The sequence below is a fragment of the Cyprinus carpio genome, chromosome A25, assembly GCF_018340385.1.
Source record: "Cyprinus carpio isolate SPL01 chromosome A25, ASM1834038v1, whole genome shotgun sequence".
Lineage (NCBI taxonomy): Eukaryota > Metazoa > Chordata > Actinopteri > Cypriniformes > Cyprinidae > Cyprinus > Cyprinus carpio.
The window spans coordinates 14,285,590-14,309,795 of record NC_056596.1 but is presented as its reverse complement, the minus strand read 5'-3'; the positions used below and the strand labels follow the sequence as shown (position 1 = coordinate 14,309,795).

The window sequence follows — 24,206 nt, the reverse complement described above, 5'->3', positions numbered from 1 at the left end:
GTACTATTCAACAGTAAGCACTTTTTTTGCTGCCTTGGTCAGGCAATTCCATTTGCTTTGCCAATGGTTTCTCTATACCATCTATTAAATTATTTTAACAATAATCTAAATATGTAGAATTTAACATTCATAAAATACTTAATACATTTTAAAGTCATTCATTCATAGTAGTAAACTGTTAACGTTAACTGTTACGGAATGTTTTTTTTATTATTATTTGCACAGGAATGTAATTTGCAATAACAGGTGCAAATTATACAGAAATTATACTTTTACATTTCGAAACATGTATTATTTTTTAGATTTTTAAATAATTTATTATCAATAGTAGTTGTAGTAGTGGTGGTGGTATTGTCTTTTGTTTTCAATGTTAACTTTATCTGAAAATTTAGCTTTTTCTTAAAGAAAATTTGCAATAATGGCTCAAAATTATACAGAAATGTAATTTTTCATTTACATTTTTGAAGATAACTACATGAACATTTTTATATTTTAAAATCATTAATTATTAATATTGCTAGCTGCGTAAATTATTATTTTTATTATTTTCAAAGTTAACTTAAAATGTTAATGGAAATTATATAATTTTACATTTTTGAATATGACTACATTATTAGTATTTTAAAATAATTAACTATTAATAGTAGTAGTACTTTTGTCAATTATTATTATTGTCAATTATATAGTCAATTATATTTATTTTTATTTTCAGTGTTAACTTTATCATAAAAAGTTTTTTTTTTTTATTAAGAAGAATGTGTGATATATGTTGTGAATATATATGTTGTGGTGTTGTAATATGATGTTGTGAGAAAATATCTATAAAAATATATAAATATATATGTGTATATAAAAATAATAGATTTTAAGGTTAGTCCAATTAATCCAAACCTGCACTGTAGAGTGAAAGATCAAAGCTCTTTTAATTGAAAGACTTGTGATTCCTCACATTCGTTTGCCACATTTCCAATAAAATACTCCATCCTGCAGCTGTGCATGTAAAAACTTCTGGATAAACAAAACAAAAAATCATATTCATAAGGAGTCAACATTACACAGTTCCTGAACTTTTATGTTAGCTGGATCTGTCTATTGAGTACCAGTGGACCAGTAGTGACATGTTATTCAAACCAATGGTTTTGTAACAGCGGACTGAACTTCAAGAGCTTCATTAAAAGCCTGCCTTTGGGGCGCATAATTTGAAAGTCTCTCAAGCATGCCGAGGACTCTTTCTGGACAATGTAATCTCCACCAAACATGCTCTTTAGCATCTGTTCACTATAAAAACACAATGCCACACTCCATTCTTCGCAAATGATGCAGGAATACACAACAAACAGTGGATTATTTTGTGTGGTTAATGACGCAAACCAACAGACGAGGTGCAAATGAACAAGACGCATATGTCAAAAGAAGAGTAAGAGGGAAAAAATCCCACAAAAAGCATCATGTTGAGCTATGTTTATGAACAAAAGGGCCTTTTATGGTTCTGGAAGCGTGGTTGAGTCCACGCATCTCTTGCGAGGTCAGTCAGTCAGAAGTTTTCAAGGTACCTCAGAACTTAAATTGCCTGTTAAAGACAACTATAGTACAGAAATAATCCACGCTGAGTGAAAATGGCATATGTTCCGGCACATGGGTTTTATTTCGACCGATGCCTTGGATCCGTCACCATCCATCCCTTGCCCTGTCACAAAACTTGAGCAAAGGCAGAGGAGCAATATACGCACATGCATGCTGGGACGTGAAGTCTGAGCACCGTCCAGAACCGGAGGAGGGAACACAACTTACAACACTGAGAATCAAAAAGCATGGCATACTTTAATGAGGCAAACGAACATTTATGGGAGACGGCTTTCCCAGCCAGCTGGATCCTTGAAGTGACACTTTCATGAGAGGAGAAAGTTACTCAACGCCTGTGACAATGTCAGCACTCCCCGTGGTGAGCTATCTCTGTCTAAAGGCCCCGATATACTCACAGCAAAGTTATTTGTGTTCTCTGCTTAGGGTGAAAAGAAGTTAAAAACACTTATACTATGGGGCTGTTAAATGTTTGATTCTGATTGGCTGATGTATGTTTCTAAGGTATGTAATTATTTTCAGAGAAACGCACAGCAAAAGTAGTTCCAGGCAGGTTTTGACCGCATTGCATGTCCATATCACTTCCACAAATGATTTCAGTTACTTCAAAGATCCTTACAGCTGACAACATCAGAAGAACCAAAACCCACAACAACACTGAACAAGCAAGTAAATATAGTAAACAACAAGATACAAACAACAAATTATTTCCATGTTTTTGCCACAAAATTTCGTTTTATTATTACGGGAAACACACACTTTCTTTCTCCCGCTCTCTCTCCCTTACAAACACACACAGCACAGACACACACTCACACTCCGCTTCACGTCGTGGCTGCATCACCACCTCGGGTGTGCATTATTATCTAATAATTCAATGGCCCATTGTTAATTATTCCTTACTTAATCAGCGGTATACTGTTAGCGGACATCCAGTGCCTTAAGGGATAATCTGGTATTTAAATCAATAAAATTAAACTTAACAAAGTTTCACATAATTTTTAAGACCATATTCTACATAGTCTTGTGCTCTTTCAAACTGTACGTAAATTACCACTGTTATGATTGGCAAACCATACTGACATTCAATTACCACTGTATTTTTTTGTAACATGGATAGCAACATGCAGGCCAAGAAGAATATGCAAAATTCTCCACACTAATTCATCAAAAAATGTTGTGGAATGGATTTAAAAAAATTATAAAATAAAAAATTTGGTACTGATAGATGTTTTTCTGTAATACAGCTTAAACAGACAGAGTGTCAAACACACAGAGCTATGTCAAAATGCCAGTAAGGGTGAGTATTTAAGTAAACAAAGTCTGTTATGGCTTAAGTGAATGCACACAGTTTCAGAAAATTGGAGGTGGATCCATTAGGATGCATTAGGTCTTAAAGTGACAGCAGTCTAATACCTGCTGCTAATTTTGATATCGTAACAACTTTATTTCCAACAAAATATTTGACAGTGTGCAAACACCAGCGATCGACACGCATGCACTAGAAAGTTTTAGCCACGTCCAGTGTTTGTGCTATTTCTCTCCAGAAGTAATGCACAATAAAATGTCTTTGTACTGGCTGCACACGTACTATGTTGATGATGAACTTTATATCTTGTGCATTATATACCTTCTCTACCCATTAAACATGTATACTTTGTATGCATTGGTGCATAGCAACTTTTCTTAGGTGTGCATTGACCCAACCCAGTATCCCCATGACAACCACATCCCATTCATTCTAAAAAACAAGTGACATACTGGATTTTTCCAAGATCCCAAACCCACTCCAAACTGAACTTATACTGAAAAAAAAAAAAAACTGTACTCAACCTCAGGCCTCTTTTCTCTTGATTTCTCACCTTATCCAACAGAGTTTGTTTCTCGATCTCCTGTCCCGCCACTTTCGTTTCCCCAACCAAAACAGCACAACAGCTGTGAGTGGTTAAACGTTCCCCAGTCAAGGGCAAACAACATCCACCATGTGTCCCTGACCCCCGCTACTGTCGCATATGTGAGCAGTTTAACACACGGTCGGGGTCACACCACCACTGACCATTCCACCCTAGACCTCCAACCACACACACAAACACAACCCGACGACAGCAAAGATGAGCCTGTATGAAGGAGGCAAGAATAAGATGGATGAACTTCCCTCAAACCCCTCAAAATACATACACACACTCAGTGTCAAGGCTGGATACATGAACTGGGCGCTCGGTGAGATATGAAAACATGGAGTATTTTCTTATCTAACTCAGATCACATTAAAATAGCAGCTTTAGATGAGGGCTGTGAGTGGAAACGTTGAGTGATGTGGAGGTGGCAACGATCCAGCGGCCTTTGACATGAACTGTCAGTCTACTCAGCAGGAACTCAACAAAACTGTATGAACATGAAAACGGATTAACTTCCTAACTCAATAATCGTCATGTGCTTTTATGACAGCATACATGGCCGCATTATGTGAAATCCATATTTTGAACATCTGCAGACAGCTACAGTGATGTATTTCATAAGTAGGACTTTTTTCACATTTTCCATAATGATTGTGGGGGAAAAACGGAGCCATTTCAGATTCTTTACTCTTATTCTTATCTGAAAGCATTATCAAATTAAAGAAATTTGTTTCAAGTCAACTTCCACAAAATGGTATATTGGAAACGGAGCGAGCCAGATTCAAACTCACATTACTCACATGAGCACCACAGCTGCTAAATAAATGGGACACTCTTACGCCTCTCTTGGTTCATGCTAAAGACCATTAACAGCTGGTCTTGAGTCACAACCCTAAAAAACTGGCAAAGAAACCTCAGAAGGCAATGGAAAGTCTGCAGAAGTGAGCAGGATTTGCTCACAGGCTGATAAGGATGTGATTCCATTGTGTCATTACACCGAACGTCTGCAAGAGGGAAAAAAAGCACATGGTGGAAGATTATTAGAAGAATGGCTGGAGCACGACGACTAAATGCAGGGTCTTGTAAATCCTCTGCTCAATCCTGAAAACATCAGACGGGCCTTCGCACTCTACATATCTCCAAAACACACAGGATATTTGAAACATGCATTATTTTCCACTTTTTCATCTCACATTTATGCAGTTTCAAAATGTTCAGAAACTTTGATGTAATATTGCCAGTGCTGAATTATGGTCCGGGACAGTGGGGCCAATGCTACTGGCCCTTTGACTGCCAGGGGCCTCTAAGACTCAATGTGAAATTCCAAGAATGCAATAAAGGAAGAAAATCACTAGGGCACGTAATGCACGTCTCCTCATCTTGGACTCCAATCAAATCCTGAATTTCATTACTTTGTTAACTAAATACTATTTAAAATATATATACTATTTTAAATACGAGTTTATATCTGTGCAAGTATATATGTGTATATGTATGAATGTTTATCAGAGTTTCTCCACATATGGTTTCTGCATTCTCAACTCAATAACTCAACTTGAATTTTATCGCTCCCTAGTCAGGCAGCAACATCTAAGAACGCTAATATAATAATCTACACATCTGAACTACTGATTCAAATGTCTAGCAACAATATCCAAGACTTTGTTTTCCTTGCCCTGAGAAATGTTCTGAAAATTAAGTGAAATAATTACTTTGGCTTCGGCTCGTGATAGCTTCATGAAATGTTACGTCTGGCACAGAGTTTGGCACTGATTTATGGACACTGAAAAAAAAGCAAAAAACTGCTAAGAACCATATTTATGACTAGAATGAAAAAGATGGAAAATTGACTATAGTAGATTGAAGACATCCCAGTTGTGTATTAGGAGAACCATCAGGTGTTTGCAGTCGCCTACATTGGTGTTTCCCAACCTTTTTGATCTTAGGTATCATCAAAAGCCCATCAGTAGGACTCAAATACCCCTTTACACCAACATCAAATCAAAAATAGCTATTTATTTAAGATTCCAATGAAATTAGACCTTTTGTATGTTGTCTTTTAGGAAAATAAAATAAAATAATCTCTCTCTTCCAAGGACAATGATCCAAAATTTGAAGACTCATCTTGGATTATACAGATTGGATTGTATCCAATAAATAAATAGAATGTGTGAGTGAAATAATCAGTTTGTTTAAAAAAATAAAATAGAATTGTAAATTATATTTAATAAAAAAAGTTTAAAAAAAGTCAATTTATTTATATAAAATTATATGCAACCATATATTTACATCAAAATAATATGCTAAAAATATGTAAATATTTAAATAATTGATGTTTTTCTGTTAAGTAACCCCTGCTGTACACATACCGCTGTTTGGGAATCACGAGCCTAGATGATTTATGACAAAAACAAGGCTGTGTATTTAAATCACCGAGATAAAAGGCACACATAAACATCTCACTTATACACAAAGCACTCTCTATTGCTCGCTCTCATGGATCTGACAGAAAAGTTCATCAGCGTTTCATCTCTTTAATGTCTGTGATGTCATCTTCAATCACAGCAGGAACTGTTATTCTTTAGGCCCCTGTCTGTGGCGCCAAAAACTGATCTTTTCTTTCTGTTGCCTATTTATTCTTTCCAGCTTCCAGGTTATATTTCTGTCATACTTGATATCGCTTGATACTAGATAATGAGACTCGTTGATCAGCACATGCACTAAATACGAAACTTTTCTCAAGCACAAAGTACAAATCAACAAATCAATATGGCTGCATGATTTCAGTGAGGAAGAATTCAAAGTGATTAAGACCAAACTGTGTAAATAACCAAGTTCAAGCAGCAGAAACTGCATCCAGCTAGCAAAATGCCCTTTCGAGCGCTCCAACTGTGCTTATGGCCTCCCCCCTAGTGGCAGGAAGGAGATTCAGAGGAAAAGAGATAAAGGCAGTTCACATAGCTGGTGATTCTATAAATACACACACAGACTACAGAAAAATCAAACTGATCAGTAGTAAAGGCAAAAACACATGACCCAGTGAACATCAACCATTTGAAACTCTCGCATCGGGCCGCCTTACAATCTTCCGTCAGGGTGAAATACTTTCCTTCAGGAGATAAATCAGAATAGATTTAGGTGTTGGAGCATGTTCAAAGTTCAGATGATACATTATTATCAGACGACTCATCTTGGAACATGTTTCTGCACTGGATGAGCGGAGAAAGACGACAGAAAGGCAGTCGCTAAACTGTAATTTGCCTGTCGGTGATGAGGAGACTTTGTCATTGAGCAGCTAGCAACGCTTTGAAGCAGGTGTTGAAATAGTTTCCTTCAGAAACTGTCTATAGATGCAGAAATATGGATGCTGGCTTATGATTCGTTCATAAATCGCACACAAACCAATCCTCCGCCAGCTGCCACTTATTTCATGATGATCATCTACTGGTGTTTATTTTAACAAAGATGAAGTGCAATGATGGAAGACCTTTACTGGCATTTCATCTAGGGAAACACTCATTTAGGCGTCACGGTGGCAGTGTTTGTGTGCTTTTCTCTGAACAAAATAGCTCTGGGTCATATACTGTAAACGGTCTCATGTGTTTGATGGAGCTCCAAGGGGTAGAATTTGGGATTAGACATGCCGACAAGCCAACACAAGAAAGACGTAAAAATACATCAATAAAAGATCAGCAGTGTAATAGTAAGGATAATTCTGGCTACATCAATGACATATATTTAAGACTAGGGGTGCATGGGGGGACAGCAGCGCTTCGTCTGAAAACTGAGTTTTCAATTGAGTCCTCGTGCACTGCACGCAAAAAACAAATATACAGCACATTAAGCACAGTCTGATTCACAAGCAAATGACTCTTTCTGGTGGCTTTTAGTTAATCAAAAACATACAAATGCAGTTCAGTTCAAATGATTCATATGAATCTTATACACACACCTTGTAAACCACTAAACCTAACTGACGTAACAAATAATAATAATAATAATAATAGTAATAATAAATACATTTAAAAAACTTCTTAAGAAGCTAGTTACTAGTCACTTAAGTGTGACACATATACTATACAATAATATGCTAATATTTAAACAGGTAATATTTCATTTAGTTGAATGAATAGGTCTATTTTACAGAAAACAAGCTATATTACACAGAATAGACAAGCAAAGCACTCAGATAGCACTCAGGTTTGTTCTATGCAATTGCTTTGATAGCGGGGAAAAAATATGCATTTCTAGTTTCAGCATTATTAATTCTTCAGACATTCTGTTTTAAATATAATAAGTATCGGCTGTAAACAAAGTGACCAATGTTTGGTTTTCGACCACTGAATGGGTAATATTCAGCAATCTGAATATGAAGCTGCATTGAGATCCTCATATCTCTGGGACTGAATGATACAGGGCCTTGAAAATGGAGATTCCAAAACAAACAAAAAAAAAAGGTTATTAAGAACTACATGTAGATTCTAAAATTATATTGCAATATCTTCAATACTTCTTGAGTTATAGGCACACAAACTTTGGAAAAAGTATATTCATGGCACTCAGACAGGTATGTTCAGTTGTTTTGACAGAAGGAAACAAGATACTTTTCTAGTTTCAACAGTATTTGTCTTTTTTTAAATTTTTTTTTAATTGAGAAGTTGTTTTTTATTTGTGAAAAGTTATCCACATTTGGTTTTTGAACCACTGAAAATGTGTACAATTTAACAATTTACTCCTGGAGCCATATTTAAATTCCAATATCTCTGGAACTGAACCATATAGCACCTTAAAAATGAAGATGCCCAATATTAAGGGCATTAAGATATCTCTAATACTTCTTGAGTTACAGGCATGCAAACTTTGGAGAAAAAAACTTGAAAAGTGCTCTTTCCCCATTTTTGAATGGTCACCGTTGGCACATAATGCAACAAAGATTGCTAAAGTCAACAGATTTTGTTTATATGTCCAAAAAAACTGCCAATGTCATTCTTCCTAATAGTGATACCATTTACGTTTAGCGTAATAATCTGTTTGGTTGTAAAATGTAGGCCTATTACCTTTACACAAGTACAAATCTTCCAAAAATGTACTTACGTAATGGAATTGAGTTCGCTTTCATATCTTCTTGCGCTCAAATCATTTAAAATTGGCTGAATGGACTTAAAAATGTGCAAATGCTAAACTTTTGTAACGATGCAGCACTGGCCCGATCAGGAACTTGACAATTCCATCAACTGTCCCGACTGTCTCTCACTCCGGCCCCAAGCCATCGGGCAGCCCTGAAAGTGAAGCTTTACTGACATGTGCAGATGATGATCACCTTTTAACCCGTGGAGCTGACGCTCAACTCATCCAGAAAATGACTGCAATAGCAGACTGTCAATCAGACAGCTTGGAGTTCATCTCTGTACTGCACTCAATTAACATTTATCATCAAACATTAAGTCTAGACAGAATGGGGTAAATGAGCTGGCAGAGGCTTCCTTCATGTAAAACAATGTGCTATCGCTCTCAAGCAAACAACAAAGGAAAAAAACAACTATCACTTAGCGCAGTAAATCTTTCATAACTAGCATGCTAACAAAATTGTTAACATATACCTTAAGCTATTTTCACTTGTGTAGGTACAACCGTGGGGACTTTCCATCATGCTAATGAGTTTTTCTCTCGCCAGCCGTGATGATTGTTGTGTAATCTTGCATTTATGTCAAACTGCACCACTGCCTGGAGCCAGTACACAACTATAAATTAGACTAGACAGACAAAAAATTATAATGTCTCTAGACATTATAGATAACCCTTAAATGTATAAGTACAACATATAAAGCTACTTTTTTCCATTTAGTTCAAGTTCAATTACTAAAAAACTTAAACTAAAACTATTAAATAAAAACAAACACTATATAGACAAAAAAAATCTAATAAATATGACAAAACAACAAATTTATGAACATTTTAACTGAAAGTGAAAACAGAAAATATAATAATACAATCTAATTCAAAATATTAAAGGGGTCATAAGATGCGATTTCAAGTTTTCCTTTCTCTTTGGAGTGTTACAAGCTGATTGTGAATGCATAAAATCCCAAAAGTTGCAAAGACTTAAGTCTCAAACCCAAAGAGATATTCTTTATAAAAGTTAAGACTCAACCACGCCCTTCCTTAAACGCCTCGTTTAAACACGCCCCCACATGTCTATGTCACTGTGTGGGAAGATTTGCATAACGCTGCCCAAATGTTCATGCAAAGAAAGAAGGTGTTACCTTTGATTCTCTCTGTTGCCGCCGCTGCCATGTTGTGAAGATGCTGTGTGTTTCGTTATGAAAGTGAAACTACTTTGTTTGGCCTTCCAAAAGAGGACACGACAAGAAATCAGTGGTTAAGTTGTATTTACAACACTGTTCCAGAACAGTTCAACCGAAATATTCAGATGTGTGCAACGCATTTTATGGAGGACTGTTTACTGATCCTGGGAGAGTACACTACAATGCCGGCTGTTCTGACTCACAGCCTGTAAGTACGTTTTCATATTTAAATGATTTGCCACTGATGATTCAAACGCAAGTTTTGAGCAGTGTTAGAGTAGCACTTGTGGTTTGTTGTTTCTCCGATCACAAATGCAGACATGGTTTCATGTTTACGCGGCACGATACACAACGCAACGCATAAAAAGACAGTATAAGTCATTATAATCAGTAATTATGTCCCCACTGGATGCAACAAATGCCTTGTTTGTAATGGGTTTTATTGGTTTTGTCTCGTCACGCCAGGAGACGTGCTCACAGTATGGAAAGGGGAATACATTGATGTGTAAAGACACAAAATGATCGGTCTATGCAAGAAACGGAACAGTATTTATATAGTTTTTTAACTCTGATTCATGTCCAAACTGTTAGAACCCTCCTCAGCTTTACATCACAGGAATACGTTACATTTTATAATACTGTATATTACAATAGAAAATAGTAACTTCAAGTTGTAATAATATTTTATTGTATCTATCTCTAATAAATCCAGTCTTGGTGAACATATGAGGATTAACTTTTCAACTTAAAAATTATAAGCCATTTAAAAGGCCTAAAGTTATGTATATAGCATAGCAAAATATTGCCTAAATTCATAAATTTTTTAACAAGACAATAACTATGATGAAAAAAAATCTGAACGCTGTCCAGAAACACATCTTACTGTACTTGGCAAAGTCACTGCAAGCGATATCCATAATAAGGTCTAGAGATATATACATTCAGAGCATTAACACTGTAACAAATGTTGCTATAATGACAGTTTAGAGCCAGATTAGTGTGTTTAGGTTACATGAGCGGGGAGGAAATTTTAGAAATGTAGGCTTGACTAGCTGTTTCCTAAACACAGGGGTCTGCTCCTCTGATGTGCACCGAGTTTGACTGATACAGTCTGTCCTGCCGAGATTCCCTCAGCCGTAGCCGTAGCGTTATCAGCAATAGGAAGTGGAAGTGTTATTGTTATAAACCTGCGTCTGGGTGGTCAACCGACACATGAGTACATCACGCATTCAAACAAAAGAGATTTGAAGAGATACAGTGCACTGCAACCCTCTACCGAGGGTTTATATTGTGTTGTTGAACACAAAGGTGACATTCAGAGCTTCGCAGGCAGTTTTTACGTAAAGGAGGCCAAAACAAACAATACATGCCTGCGCAATATCGCCACTAGTGCAAATGCAAATAAGCCTATAAGACAGCTGCTATTGTAGATTTTCACGATTTGCTAAAATATACACACTTCAGACACACCCAACGGAACGATAACGTGCACTAATGTATGTACATGCTTCAGGCCGATACGATGGCACAAGGCCAGAGCAGACCTGCCCAAACTACAGGAATGCGACGCTCCACCTAAGATAAGCAGGTACGGCTCAAAATGACCTGAAAACAGAGCCGAGCTCCTTGTCAATTCAGTCAGCATTTATAGTCTGTAGGGTTGTTTTGGAGACTGAAGTCCAGACCGTTGACGACACCCTGTCTCTGCCCAGACCCACTTGTTGATTCTTCTCTGCATTTCTGAAATGGTTCGGCCAGCCATTCGTTTCACCCATGAGTCACATGAGATCTGTTTTTAGTTGTTGATCCAAAAGAATTTAGAGGGATCGTTCACCCGAAACTAAAAAATCTGTCATTAACCTCATGTATTTTCAAACTTTTTTCATTAAATACAAAAGGAGAAATTTTGAAAAATGTGCTGGTTGCTCTTTTCCATGCAACTACAATGAATGGGGACTGCAGAAAGTCGTATGATTTTGAAGTTATATGACTGTTTTTTTATGTGGCAAGCAGATTATTTAAATAAAATGAGCTGTTTTTCACTTAAAAACTCGACTTCTGCTTTAGCTCTTCATGAGAGTTTATATGACAAAGAGCAATGTCAGATTTGTGAATGTATCACTCTTCAAGATGGATCTTTTCAATGAATCAATTGCTCCTTCTTGTAAAACCTGAATGATTCAGTGATTCAGTTGGAATTATTCCAATGTCAGATTTGTCAATAAATCTTTCATTAGAAAATAATCTTTCCAGTTAATCAAGTGCTCCTGTTCATAAAACCTGAATGATTTGGTCTGAATGATTCCGATATTAGATGTATGAATTAATCATTATTTGGAGAGGGACCTATTTAATAAATCAATTACTCCTGATAACAAAGCTCAAATGATCCAGTAATTCACCCTGATTGATGTCATTGTCAGATATGTGAATGAATCATTCTTTAGAAGTGGATCTTTTTAATGAATCAAATTCTCCAGTTCATAAATCCTTAAAGTTTCTGAATGATTCAGCGATTCAGTCTGAATGATTCCGAAGTCAGGTTTGTGAATGAATCATTCTTTAGAGATGGATCTTTTCAATTTATTAATTTCTCCTATTCATTAAACCTAAATGATTCTGTCAGAATGATTCCAATGTCAGATTTGCGAATGAATCATTCTTTAGAGATGGCTCTTTTCAATGAATCAATTGCCCTTGTCCATAAAACCTGACTGATTCAATGATTTGGTCTGAATGATTCCAAAGTCAGACATGAATGAATCATTCTTTGGAGATGGACCTTTTCACTAAATCAATTTCTGAATATGAATAATTGAACGATTCAGTCTGAATGACTCAGTGATTCAGTTAAAAAGTACATGAAGGCTTATTTACAGATGATGTGTTTACTACCGTAACTAGAGAAGGTTTGAATATTACATATATTTGGATTTATCTTCAATACTGAATGAAAAATGTTGTTGATATTCCCATGGAGTCATCAGAAATGTGTGTCAAATTTATTGCTCAGCTATCATTTTGGATAAGAGCTGGAAGTCTGGACTTGCTCTAGTCTCAAAACACATATGAAATCAAATACATCCACTTCAGACTGGATCTGATAGCAGCCTGCATTCACCTCTCGTTCTCAAGAGCCCCCTCCCTATGAAAGAAGACAAAGCTACAGCCAGACATGAATAAACAGATGCAAACAAACATGACTAACCAGAAAGGCAGCCGATGACGCAATAAAATGGAGAGATTGACCGTTTGGGGGAGATGTTTTTTAAACATTTTGGTTTCTGTAAAGTTTTTAGTATAGTCAATAAACCTGTCAAAATTAGTCAATAAATCGTCATTCAGTTAATACTCATTTTATTGCTCAGAGATTGCCCTTTCATTGCTCAAGACTTGGTGTTCTCAATAATGATATCAACACTGTCTCAGATGTTTCTCCTAAAATCACTAATGAGACGATTGTGGACATTGAGTGAGGGTACAGCCTAGCGCTATAATGTAGATGGCATAGCTAAATCATTTGGTTTTGGAAGAATGTAATGAAAATGGAGTTTCCTTTGAAATCTGATTTTTTTGCACAGTTTGAGATATTGTTGAGATCTCTTCTGAAACTCCAGAGGAGACAAATGTGGGATTACTGGAGTCTTTATCTCAGAAGAAAAATCCAAAAAGCAGACTTCTGCTATTCATTCATGTCTTTGCTGTATGTGAGAAGAAACTGAATAATAAAAACATTCTTTATCTCAGAAGAAAAATCCAAAAAGCAGACTTCTGCTATTCATTCATGTCTTATGTATATGTATACACATACACATATACTTGTCGTCTATATATATATATATATATATATATATATACATATATATATATATATATATATCGTTATAAAAAGAAAAACTATTTAATCGCTTTTAACTAAATTTAAGTAAATAAAAAAAAACGGCATTATTGAAAAAGACAATTTGATTGATTCTTATTTTAAGCAAAAACAAAATCAATTTACTTAGTTTTACACTTAAAACAAGAAAAAAACTAATATTAATAATATGTTAATTTGCACAATTTAACTTGCACAACAAAATAAATCTTATTTTATGGATGCTTGTTGCATTTTTACTGCAAGACAAGGCAAAAGTACTCACTAAGATGATTGTTTTTTTGTTGTTGTTGTTTGTTACTCTTCACTATTAAAAATCTTTTTCACTAACTGATTGTTGAAAACATACACATGTATTAAGAAATATAAGAAAAATTTAATCTTGCCTTGGCAGGTAACTGAAATTTTAAAGTTGAAAAGTTACAAGTTTAAGCACTAAAAGTAAGTTAAGTTTAAAAGTTTAAGTACTAAAATTACTAAAAATTAAGCTAAAAAAAAAAATAAAACTAATAGAATAACGGGAAAATTACATAAAAATGAATAGAACTTAAATTAAAAATGAAAAGTGAAAATATAAAAAATAAAAGCAAAATATTAATATTAAATATTAATTCATCCAAAATATTTATAAATACTATGAGTATGTAAAGAACACAAAATAAATAAATAAATAAACAAAAACTAACATCAAACATGCTGCTAGCAGCTGAATGAAACCTTAGAATAAATAAGAAATAACCATTTATTTTGGTATTTTATGGGACCACACTAATGGACAACCTTATCTGGAAATGTTACATGCTCCACTGTAGACTGCAGATCCTACTGTATATCAGGACAGATTACAGATGACACTCAGCGTGCCTGTGGGTGATATAAGACAGAACAACTTGAGCGAAGTTGAGTCCTTGACAGCGCATTAACGTACAGTACCTGCTGCTCCATGCCAAAAACAGCATTTTTAAGCCTATTTTCCAATGCTACAGGAACACTGGGCCAAATCCCATGAGTGACTCACAACACGTTCCCCTTGTTTCGAACCCACATGGTGAAGACAGGTACACAAAGAGCAGAAAATACCACATTTCATCTCCACTGCATTATGCCTAAACCATGAAGCACTGATTCAACATGGCTGTCCGCCAGCTCAGCTCTGCCTCGGCTTGTGACAAACCAACAAGGACGTGAATGTGTGACTGCTGGATTCTGGCAGCATTCATACGTACCTGTCACTGTAGCGCTGGACTCTTTTTCTCCATTCGGCAGACAATCACATCTAAATTCACCTCAACGCGGTGGTTTTTCTGAGCCGATAATTGAGTCCAGCCGTCATGGGAAAGTGAGCTGGATCTCTGAGCGGAGCAGGTGGACTCTCAGCTGGACTGGGCCAAGAAACCAGGAAGTCCAGGAAATGCCTGATGAACTAACAGGAACACAAGAAGCCAGAGGAAAGGAAAAGTCACAAATGAGAACTCTTTAATGTCTCAATTGGGTCTGAAATAACGTAAGGAGAGAAAATGGAGACTTGGAATCAAAATAGATGGTATTTATTTCCTTGATACACATTCCTGTGGCCTGATTCATGAATGTTACGTACAAGATTTCACAGACGCACACACTGGGTATATACTTTCCGTAAACAGCAATGAAAATGGCTGGGAATTCTGGTCTCAATTCCTTGTAATGTTCCATTAATGATTTTAGTACTGTTGAGGAATAAATATTTAGGGGAATAAAAAAAAAAACAATGAGGATTTCTGTTGACAACTGATGAAATAATTTCAGATTTCAAGTTTAAAACAATTCTTGCAAACAATGTTTACAAAGGCTTTTCACATCCTTTGCCAAAAATGCAATCTAATAGCTGGCTCTATATTAAATAAAACTACTAAAAGCAATTCAAATGTGCTAACATGTGCCATCCATTAATTCAACCAGCTTAAAAGAACCATTTGTGCAACAATCAGACTACGATTCTCCATAAAGTACCAGCTCATAAGATTCATTTGTTCAAGATTCACACTACACTGGTAACAGTGTATGTTTTTGAATCACTTAAAAAGAACCGGCTCATAAGAGTCATTTGTTCATGATTCGGATAACACTGGTCACACTGTCATGATTCTTTTAATAAAAGGAACTGGCTCAGAGTGATTTGTTCTGGATTCATTTGTTCAGGACTCTGACTGCTGTGGTCACAATGTATGTTTTTAATTCTTTTTAAAAGAACCGGCTCATAAGAGTCATTTATTCAGGATTCAGACTACACTGGTCAGACTGTATGTTTTTTATTTTCTTAAAAAGAACCAGCTTATAAGAGTCATTTGGCTATTCAGGATTTGGTGGGTAGCAGTTCCACATCGGTGTAAGAATAAACGCTTGAGAACCAATAACAAAATTGAAAGTCATAAAAAACATTCAAGTTCTGAATCATCTGTCAGTTCAGATCCCACATCTACACACTGTTGACTATGCAAATATAATCCTAATGAATAAATGGTCAAGTAATGAACTGACCAGAATGATTCATAACTCTGTTTTTCACTGAATTCACCACATTTAGAATAAAACCACAGACTGTATGGAGTTAAACACTCAAATCATAAATAATCATCATCCAAAGATTATTAAATTCACCAGGGCCCTGTGAATTTAAGCATCATTTCAGTGGTCCGTGGAAAGATGTTTTCCTGGCCATCTGGATTGGACTGATGACACTGTGCAGATGCATACAGATGTGCTGTAGTGGCGTATGCATCACTGCACAACATTACACAGAAATGGGCCGTCTCTCCCACTTAACCCCAACCGTAATGATGATAACCCTGACTTTGGCCTTCACAACATTATGACAAACACCACTAAGCTTAGCAGCATTTGAGTCAGATGCGATCTGAGCAAAGCTTATGAAAAAAACAAGAGTATCAGGCATTATTTCCCTTCTTTTTAAAACTGTCCTCTAAAAAGTTGCAGGACTGTGTAAAAATGGAGCCAAGGGGAAGCAATTGAATATTTACACATAAGCAGTCTGAGGGGCTTCCATTAATGAATAAAAAGCACAAACCCCAAAATAGACACATCTGTCTCATTATAGGACGCAGAACAGAGCAGATCGTTGGGTTGCTCTGGGTCATAGTAGGAATGAAAGCGTGTTTTTATTTATTCACTCATTTACAGACACCACATACCCAGAGGGATGCATATCAGATGCCAAGGTTTTACTGCACTCGATAAACAGCAACACATTTGCAGCATACAGCCAGGAATATGGCACAGCTCTTGGAAAAGCATCGGGTCATGCATGTTAGCTCCCGACCCACAGGAAACAACACATATACGAGATTGCTAATCTCAACTGCTCAAAGTGGTTTTTACATTTTCAGGTCAGATACTCCCATATTAGGCGTTTTCGTGTATATTCATGTATATTTTCATGTGTAAAGGCCCATTTAGACTGTAAAAATAAAATACTGTGTAAAATACTATTTAGAAAATATTTAGCTTTATTTTGATTTATTTTTTTTTACACTTTTTAGCTTTTATTTTGACACCTTTTCACCATCTTACAGTATTATTAGAAATATAAATCTGAACTACAGCAAAACGAACTGTAGTCTAAAGAAAGGTCAAAAATCATAGTAATTCTTTTGTATAAATACTGTATAAATATATTGTACAGGATACTTGCGATTTACTTGCTTACTTGCAACATTGTTGTAATTGTCAGAATCAGAATGAACACGAAAAAAAAAACTTTGAAAGTAATAAAATATACAAATAATTATATAAAAATATAACATGCACATACAGTATAACTTACAGATTTTTTTCTTTTTTAAAAAATTAATGTGTATAAATTTTTCATAAAAAAAAAGAAAAGAAAGCACTTTATATCAATAATTATCAACAATATTTTTTTTATATTACTCGACATCGATAATTATCACGATAAATTTCATCTGTTAATTGTGATTTTAAATGACTCTTTATGGTCAGAACATGACAAACATTTCTTTACTTCAATTCTTTACACTTCAGTTATTTTTTATTAACACAAGAAATATCTTATATAGAAAATAGAATAGAAAATGTATTTCTTAGTTTCTGCATGTTTTAATAAGTGATATTGTTTCACATCATGACAGTTTTGTGTTGCCTGACTTTGACACGTATCTTCTGCACAGTGCAGGCTGCAGTATATTACTAGTGTTTTTTTTTTACTATGCTTTTGATGCATATATAAAAGTAAAAAAATATATAAAAATATAACATTATATCGAACTCTTTTGATTATTTATCGAGGAAAATTATATATAATTACTATGCTTTTGATGCATATTTTATAGTTTAAAAATTTTTAAAAATATTTTTTAATTATTTTTTTTTTATTTTTTTTTTTATATTTTTTTTATATTGTTTATTTATTTGTGAGTTATATGTGCATATGGCCATATTTTTTAATTCGAATTGGTGCCACTACATCAAGTATTCTGAGATATAAAATATCAACCTCAGAGCAACAAAACTGTCCTCTAGGAAGGTGAAAGACCAGAAGATGAAGAGAGTGTTGAGAGGAAAAAGGAGAGAACATGAGAGCTAGGCAGCGGCAGACAGTCAGAGCATGTTTTGAGGTCAGTTCTGGCCAGCAGGGTTTTGTCAGAGGCTTCAATCTGGGCACCAGTGTATCATCAGTCAGGGCAAACATTACTGTTAAAAATCATTACAGCCAGGCTGCAAATCCCTTGTCCTTCAGCTGCTTGATTCCATCTGGACCGAAACCAGCTGGACGGCCAGTTTCCATCATTTATCAATCGTCTAGTCTGCTGAAGAGGAAGTTCTGCGGTGCACTTCGATTTGGACTGGCTCGAGAGCATGGAACAGTGTTATCAAAGAAAAACAGAGAGAAAAAAGACGAATATACGAATAGAAAAGGGGCACAAGAGGACAAACTAAAGAAATACAGAGTAAAAATCCCATAGACTTACAATGGATGTACTAGAGTTACATCTAGAGACCTGAATATATCGACAGTAAGCCAAGAAGCAATACCCTAGCCACCGTCCAGAACACCCAACCAGCAATGACATAGCAACATGTTAAAAAGCACTTAGAAACATGAAAAACTGCATATCCACATCCTTCCAGCATCGTTGTGTGCAGTTACGTATGAGCAAACTACACAGAAAATACAAAAATCTAGTCATATCAACAGGAGGTGCGATATATATATATTGTCTATGATAATATTGGAATTATTCTTTTAACAATCTGGAAGCTGAAATTATCTAGTAGAATGCAATTGGAACAAGATTCAATATATGATGGCAAAAAAGCCCTGTATGAATTTCTTTCTTATATTTCTATATGACAGTAAAATTAAGCAATATTGCACAAGCAAGCTTGCTGATTTTCCCAAATATCAGCACATTTACGAATGTGATGTTGATTTTTATTTTATTTGTATTTATTTTTTTTACAGTTAAATAACAGTTCAATAAACAGTTAAATGTAAGTTAATATTTTTAGTTACATTTTAGACAATGTAGTCAACACTGTTCGGAACTATTTTTGTCGGCGAAACAGAACCAAAAAAAAAAAAAAACAACAATGTTGTGCATCACACAGTTTACTGAATTTACAGTCATTACTGAATGAATCAGTGTTCTTGAGCAAATCAATGATTCAATTATCCATTCATTAAGATCACGTGCTTTGCTCCTAAATGAACTGTTTGAACAAATCAGTTGAATAAATGAATTAATGACCCATTCATTAAGACTTGTCACCATCTACAGCATGTTTTAGTTTCATATTTAACATATCATTTCATTAAAGAAATAAAATGTATTTAATAAATAATAATAATAATAATAATATTTATATGTCCACATTTTCATTGGTAAATGCATGATGAAGGTCATGGGACTGATTGCTGATTGCTGAATAAATTGATACTTTTTGAAAGCAGGACTTTTTTCTTTATATAAATTTTTGACAATATTCTATGACCAATGCCCCTATCAATTACCCACAGGTGTGCAAAGTTAACTGTTTGATAATTCAATGTTCAAAAAAAACATAATTATTAAAACATTAATCTCATATCATTATGCAATTTAACTACTGTGTAAATAAAGTTGTTTTAGATGCAGCTTCTGAACAAGCAGTGCAAAAATAGATTTTGGTGACACTTTGATCTGATTAGCATATTTTTCTAATTAAATTTATTGATTGTACAAATATGATATATTAAACAATGCATTTGCATTTACAAAGGTACCATATCAATATATTGCTGTTTTGAAAAGCGATAAAAGGCATTCCCACTTCCTAGCATGAAAATAAGCGAGCAGAGGAGCAGGGCTTGAGCTGTGGGTTTGTATATGAGAGAGTTTTGCGGGGTAATCCATCATAAGGCTGTCATGTTTCATACTTTGAGGTGGCTGTATGGGGATGTATTTAAAGCTGTAAAACAAACCAGAGGCCAGATCGACAACAGCATAATAGTAATGCGGCAAGTGGTAGATTCTGGGATCAATTACAGTACGGTAGTTTGGTTATATATGCCAGTTATGAATGTACACACAGGAAACGCCAGAAATGTTTGTGCTGTGAGAAAGGCCAGCTCTCGTTACGCATGGAGGATTTTTAAAGAGTAGTCCATCCATAAATGAATATACTGTATCTATTTAATCACCCTTATATTGTTTCAAACTCATTTGTCTTTCTGTGGAGCATTAAAAGATGAATTTGAAGAATATTCCGTTTTAATATAATGAAAGTGAATGGGCCTAGTTGCAAAAACATAAAAGAGGTCAGTATGATTCATGAACTGAATCACTGGATCATAGAGTAAGTGGGTTACACTTGAGTCCTGAATCAGTCTGATTTCTGAACAATTCATTCAGGCAGATTTTGTGAACTGGACTGATTCATTGAAATGTTATGACTCAAAAGAATGATTCATTGATGAATCAGTGCAAAAGCAACTATGACAATTTTCTAAATTATTGTACAGCTTCAAAAGATACTTAATATACTGCACAAGTCATATGGATGGAAGCTTATTTACACCATGGAAGTATCTGCAACTTTTTTATTTGCAAGATATAAATCCGTAAGTGTGAGATATAAACTTGCGATTCTGAGAAGAAAAGTCATAATTGTAAGATAAAAAGTGACAATTACATTTTTTATTTTTTTATTCCATAGCAGAAAAAAAAAAACAACTGCGAGATGCAAAGTCAGATTTCCTATTGAAAAAAAAGGTCAGAAGTGTGAGATCTAAAGTCAGGATTACAATTTAGAACTTGCAGTTGTGAGAAAAATGTCTGAATTATGAGATTAAAAGGTTGCAATTACCTTTTTTTAATACTGCGGCATAAAGTCAGAATTGTTAGAAAAAATTCTGAATTATGAAATTTAAAGTCAGAATTCCTGACCTCAGAGAAAAAAATAAAAATAAATAAAAAAAAGTCAGAATTGTGAGATTTAGTCTAAGCTTCCATACATATGGACCACTTTTAAGACGCTTTTAGCATTATTTTTTAGGCATAAAAACCCCAGTCGCCTTCCACTCTAATCATATTACAAATATGACCAATATAACACTTAAAATCTCATCTTTTTTATTCCACAGAAAAGGAATTTGGATAAATAATGGCAGTTTTTTGGGGGACTGAACTATTCCTTTAAGTCACATTTTCCTGGTTAACTGTTTAGAAGTTTGGTGAATTTTAGCAAGCACATAAACAACCCCCATTCACTTTGATTTGTCCATTTCCGCCCTTTTCCCGTTCCCGTTCGTTTTAAATCAACATGCAATAGCAGCAAAAGGCTGTTTGCATTTGAAGTGTTGTTTATATTTTCAGACGAGCCACTGACATCATTCTGGACAACATGAACTCTTTAAAACAATGGGAAACAGTCCATTCTGTCGGTCATTTACTGTGAAAGGGGATTTTGCGGTTTGCTTTAGTGTGTTTGATGAAATGTTGACATGCTCATTTGCACTTGAAGCTGTTCCTGATTTTGAAGTCTAGCTCTGAGTCATGTGAACATGGTGGACTGATTACTAAAATGTTGACAATGATGTTTAAATTTTATTCTCTAGCTCAATGACACCACTTTTGTCTAATCTAGCAACGCCTATTAACAAAGCCTGATGTAACGGCTCTCTTTCCTAGAGGCAGCTGTACAGACTCAACTAGATCCAAAGTTTTGCTCTTGCTGGCACAATTAGATCTGTTGTAGAAATTCAAAAGCATAATGCACTTGTTGTTTTGGTGGTTCATCTCATCTTTACTGACCTTGTCTAGCGCTTTCACTGTGTCAGCGCTGTAACTGCTGTAGCATATTATGTTTTTGAGGTCTTGAGGCCTAACTTTAGCACTTTTTACAATCCAGAAAGGTAATTTCCACTTGCCTGAAGTATTTACTGACATTTTAAGCAAGCCAATTCACACAGCGGCAACACAGCTTATTCCAGTCATGCAAATACAGATACCAGCTTACAGCTTATTTGAACAGAGAAAGACCAACATTTTAAAGCTATGATTCACTAAAATGTTACTTCCAATAAAAATTGTCAACCAGCAATTATACGTATATATACATATTCAGTTTATGTTTATTCCAACCAAATTATGTATATTTTGTCATTGTATTAAAATTATTATACAAAATTTTAATGTAGTTACAAAAGTCAATTCTCAAACTTCAAGCCAAAAAATCAGCAATTTCAGGCAATTTACCATAAAAATACTGCATTTTTCACCTTTAAACATATTTAAACATATTAATAGCACCACCTACTGGCTCATCTGCATTAACGGTTTCATGCTTAATTAAAACCATGTTGCATGTTCTTACTTTGTGAAATTCTGGGATGTTGTTTATGAATTTATAGGCTTTTGGATACATTTGGTCACGCCCATATTTTAAAAAAGACTATGTTACGGTCATCAAAATAATAATAATAAAAACATTTTTATATATAATATTTTTTAATAATTATTAGCCTAGGCAATCCAGAAAATTATGACAGCAAAAAATCTAGGATCAGCAAAAGTCAAAAATATTTGACTTGAACAAAAATATAAAATAAAGCGTGATCAGGGTAGAGATTCACCACCAAATGACTCTTATGAGCCGTTCTTTTAATGAATCACTTAAGACAACTCAAAAATTCATGGTCTGAGTCACTCTGACAAATTATTTATTAAATAAACACACCGAATTAGAAAAAAAAAGAGAGATTTATAGGCAAATGACTCTTATGAATTACTTCTATTCAGTGAATCAACAACAAAAAAAGCGCAACCAGTGTAGTCCAATTCATATTACTCTTATTTTATTGAATCAACTGAAACGACTCAACAAACTACCCGTGTGAATCATGCTGACAAATTTCATAGAATTAACTCACTGAACCAGTCAGAGTGTTACTGAATCTGACATGCTTAATAAACTATAATATTTTACTATTTTCAGTGAAGCTTTAAGTAGTACATTTTCATTAAACTTTAATCGTTACGATTACTGGCTGTTCAAATGACAATGTGTAGTTAACGATATTTGCTTCTGCATGATTTTTGGTGAAAAATAAATAAAAAATAAATAAATAAAAAAATAGTAAAAATATGCATGATTGCATGAACTGCCTATTTTATAATGCATTACTTTTATTTTGAATTAATTGCACTAAATTAATATGTTAAAACTGACAGCCCTAATTTCACATACAGTATAGCATGCGTGTCTGAGTATTTATCACATAATGTCCCCTCAACTTAAAGCATCCTTTAAATGCATCTGTCTTGCATCAGCACACATGTAGTAGTAATTTAGAGTAATTTAGCATTCCATCACTTGCTAACCAATGGAAACAAACTCATCTAGCCTACATCTTGGCTGGCCTGAGGGTGAGTCATTTCATTAAAAGTCATTCCTCGGAGGCTTTAAATAAGCCCATATTAATTCCCTTCCTTTGCATTCTCTTGCTTTTCATTGTATATATTTTATACAGGGCAAAATAATCAACTAAAGACTAAAACTAAATCATCACATAAGAGGGAAAAAACGTCACACGCAACTTCTCTCCATTCATGCTCACTACATCATGGGACAGTTTCATCAAAACGGACTGAAAGTGACCTTCTGTGGGGTGTGGAGTGACATGAGAGGAGAAAACTACCCGTTCCTGGTACGACTTCACCAAGCATCTACGTAACTGCTTACAGAACAGCAGACATTTCCCACAAACACCTGAGGTGTTGATGCTACCTCTCATTTTAACATGTGGCCTCCAAACAACTTAATACCCTTCCACTTAGACCTAGTTAGAAACAGCTTTCCACAACCACGGTAACTACCACAGATAAAAAAAAGTGCAGTATGGCTCAGACTGTTAAGTAAATCCGGTGTTGTGCCCAATTTCAACCCCCTGCCAAATTATTACCCCCCTCATTGAAGTCACTACGTGATTTCCGATTATCCTAACCCCTCTCCTAATCCTAACCCTAAACCTACCAATACTAGGGGACA

At 35.0% G+C, this 24,206-nt stretch overlaps 1 protein-coding gene across 2 annotated transcripts in view; it reads right to left on the bottom strand.

The window, feature by feature from the left end:
- Positions 1-24,206, bottom strand: part of LOC109099814 (zinc finger protein 469-like) — a 248,013-nt gene that overhangs the window by 211,928 nt on the left and 11,879 nt on the right. For both annotated transcript variants that reach the window (XM_042715660.1, XM_042715661.1), the window contains exon 2: positions 14,888-15,084. The gene's annotated coding sequence lies outside the window, so the exon portion shown is untranslated. The remainder of the gene's footprint in view (positions 1-14,887; positions 15,085-24,206) is intronic.